Source organism: Diabrotica virgifera, chromosome 5 (assembly GCF_917563875.1).
Source record: "Diabrotica virgifera virgifera chromosome 5, PGI_DIABVI_V3a".
NCBI lineage: Eukaryota > Metazoa > Arthropoda > Insecta > Coleoptera > Chrysomelidae > Diabrotica > Diabrotica virgifera.
The window spans coordinates 31315110-31319065 of NC_065447.1; positions in this window are offsets into that span (position 1 = coordinate 31315110).

A 3956-nucleotide genomic window follows, 5' to 3' on the forward strand; every position below is an offset into this window, starting at 1 on the left:
AGTTTTATATCTCAATATTTGTTATCAATTGCATACATAACAGGTTTCCGGGTGCCGTTCCTAATATTAATTAATGCTATCTTAATAAGTGTTAGTAGGTAATTAAAAAGTTATCAAAAGCTAAAAGATATTTACTACAATATCTAAAAAAATATTGCAATTAGGTCTTAAAAAAATACAGATAGTGCGGCAGATTAGTGCAATATATTATAAGAATTGCACATTTAATGATACAAGCGTATAATTTGGTCCACATATACTGCACAAATAAAGGTTCAAATTTAGATATGAGGCCATCTCAGATTTTGCCTTTTACAAAAATGGCGGTCATTCAAATTGGGCGACTATACATATATGACTAATAGCACGATATCTTTTGAATAAAAAGTCCGATTTCAATAAAATTTGGTACGTACGTTCGTTTTGTGATTTACAAGATCGATGCCATAAACTGGAAGAATCGTTTTACCAGAAGTTTTGTTTTTCCTGGTTTTTTATGTAAAACTATTTTATATTATGTAAATAATTTATTTTCAATTTTTTCACCCTGTATATATTAATTTTTCAAAATGGTAATACCACTATTGAAAAGAGCGTAAGAATATGTTTTAGGAAATATTTTGAACTTTGTAGTTATGTTAATTATAATTACCATTTAATAAATGCCTAACGTATCTCAACATGTACCTATATGTGGCAGATTCGTGCAAATATTATAAGAATTATTGTACACTTAATGGTAGAGTCATATAATTTGGACAACATATACTACACATACAAAGGTTCAAATTAAGATATGAAACCATCTCAGATTTGGCCTTTTACAAAAATGGCGAGCATTCAAAAATGGCGGCTATACATATGTGACTAATAGCACGATAACTTTTGAACGAAAAGTCCGATTTTAGCCAAATTTGGTATCAAGTTCCTTTTTGTGATGAATAAGATCGAGGTCTTGAACCGGAAGAATGGGTTCACCAGAAGTTGTGTTTTTACTGTTTTATATGTAAAAATATGTTGTTGTTTTTCATTTCTTTCACTCTGTATATATTAATTTTTCAAAAAGGTAATACCGCTATTGAAAATAGTGTAAAAATATTTTTTAGGAAATATTTTGAACTTTTTAGTTATGTTAATTTCCATTTAATAAATGCATAACGTATCTTCACATGTACCTATGTGCGGTAGATTCATTTTGAATGCCTGCCATTTTTGTAAAAGACGAAATCTGAGATGGCCTCATATCTAAATTTGAATCTTTGTATGTGTAGTGTGTGTGGTCCAAATTATATGCTTTTACCATTAAATGTACAATAATTCTTTGCACGAATGCGCCGCACATAGGTTCATAGGTACATGTTAAGATACCTTATGCATTTATTAATTGGTAATTAATATAATTAAAGAGTTCAAAATATTTCCTAGATAACATTTTTACGCTCTTTTCAACGTCGGTATTAACTTTTTGAAAAATTAATATATACAGGGTGAAAGAATTGGTAAAAAAACAACATCTTTTTACATAAAAATCAAGAAACACACAACTTCTGGTAAATCGATTCTTCCGGTTCAAGACCTTGGTCTAACATATCAAAATAATAATCTATATAACAAGTTTGGTTGAAATCGGACTTTTCGTTCAAAAGTTATCGTGCTATAAGTCACATATGTATAGTCGCCATTTTGAACGCCCGCCATTTTTGTAAAAGACAAAATCTGAGATGGCCTCATATCTAGGTTTGAACCTTTATATGTGTAGTATATGTGGTGAAAATAATATGCTTGTATCGTTAAATGTGCAATTGTTTCACATATCGGCCGCACTAAGATTTAATAATAAAAGAAAAAATATTTATATTATAGAAACAAAACACTAGTCGGCAAAATTGTTCACTTTTTATTTAATACCCGTGGAATAAATAAATAAAATAAAATAAAATAAAATAAAAATAAAAATAAAAATAAAAACGTTTATTGCCCTAATAATATTTACATGTCACAATCTTAAGATATTTTATTTCTTCTAGATGTTCCGCAGTTGCACCATCTCCTTTGGTCTTCATCCTCTCGGTGTTGGTTCTTCTCTTGTTGTGTCCTGGACGTCTTCTTCTGTAGGTACTTTATTTGGCTCTGTACCTACTTTCCTGACCGGTTTGCAACCACCTGGCTATTGTCTGATCATATGGTCGATCAGACGATGTGTTTCACGAAACATCCTCTGGGCCCTGTTATTCACGAGGATGTTCCTGGTCTTTAGGAGTCTTCTTGTAGCCTGGTGGAAGAAGTACTGGGTCCTTTTCTCGGCCACCTCCCTCAGTGGTGTGTACTGGAGCCTTTCTTGGATGGTTGCATTTGTCACCCGGTCCTGCCATGCTGTACCGTCGATTATCCTGTAGCATGACGTTTCTGTTGCTTCTAGTTTCTTCCAGTTGCTGTTGGCGGTTGAACTCCATATTGGGACTGCATAAAGCATAGTCGACCTGACATATGCTTGGTAGAGCTGGATCTTCTTCTTCTTAGATAGGGGTGATGACCTGAAAATGTAAGGCAGAATTAGTTTCTTACTGACTGTGGCTCTCTTCTTAATTTGCTTTGTATGCAGATTGAAGTTCATTTTTCTATCTAGGTGGACTCCTAGGTACTTCACTGATGGCGTGGCTGGTATAACGTCTCCTCTCATCGTTAGTTCTGCCGCTGGTGGGTTGGGTTGTTGTGTGAAGATGGTGAACTGTGTCTTCTGCGTGTTTATCTTGATTTTCCATTTATCCGTGAATTCTGCTATCCTCTCTAGGTGGCCTTCTAATGTTTGGATGATTCTTCTGTCCTGTTTGCCTGAAGTGTAGATTGCCGTGTCATCTGCATACAAAGCTGTACTGGTTCTTGCATCTGTTGGTAAGTCTGAAACAAAAATGTTATATAGAATGGGAGACAAGATACTGCCTTGTGGCATCCCTTCTTGAATTTGTTGTATCCTGGACATATTTTTGTCAGCTGAAACATGAAAAGTTCTATTAGTTAAATATGTGTCACAAATATTAACTATATAATGTGGTAATCTAGCCTTGTCCATCTTGAAGATGAGTGCTTTCTTCCAGACCGTGTCATATGCCTTTTCTATGTCCAGTATTGCCATCCCTGTTTTCTGTTTTCTGTTGAACCGGATTTTGGTGTCGCTGACAACTCTTGCGAGTTGTAGTTCACAGTTCCTTCCTTTTCTGAATCCGAATTGGTCTTCCTGGATGATGTTTCTTCTTTCAGCGTGTTTGTTGAGCCTCTTGAATATGATTTTCTCTAGGATTTTTCCCATGGGTTCCAGCAGCGAGATTGGTCTGTAGCTTTCTGGTCTTCTTCCATCTTTTCTTGGCTTCAGGAGAGGTATCGTCTTTGCATGTTTCCAGTTGTTTGGGAAATGAGCTTTCTCAAGACAATACCTGAAAATGTAGTACAGTTGTACTATCATCTTCTTCGGTAGTTCCTTGAGGACGATGTTGTGGATGTCTTCCTGTCCTGGAGCTCTGGATCCTTTGAGTTTCTTGATGATCCTGTGGACTTCTGATGGGTGTAGCTGGTCTTCTTCTTCTATCACGAATTGATTTCTTTCTGAAATCCTGTTGTAGGCCCTGTTTACTTCGTCTATGGTCTGTTGGTCCGACATGTGTTGATTTTGCCTGTGTGTGGCTTCCAGTTTTCTTGCAATTGCATCTGCTTTTCTTTGGGCCTCGTAGTGTGTTCCTTCCTCATCCGTGATAGGTGGTATTTTCTGTTTTCCTCTTTTTCTGGCCTTCATCATTTTCCAGACGTTTCCTTGATTTTCTTCGGCTTTTCTGATGATGTTGTGCCATTTGTTCTCGTTGATGCTGGTCAGTCTTGTCCTTATTTCTGCTGACAGTTCGTCGCTGTAGTCCTTGTAGTCTTGTCTTCTTGTCCTTTGGTAAGCCCTTCTTGCGTTGTTTCTG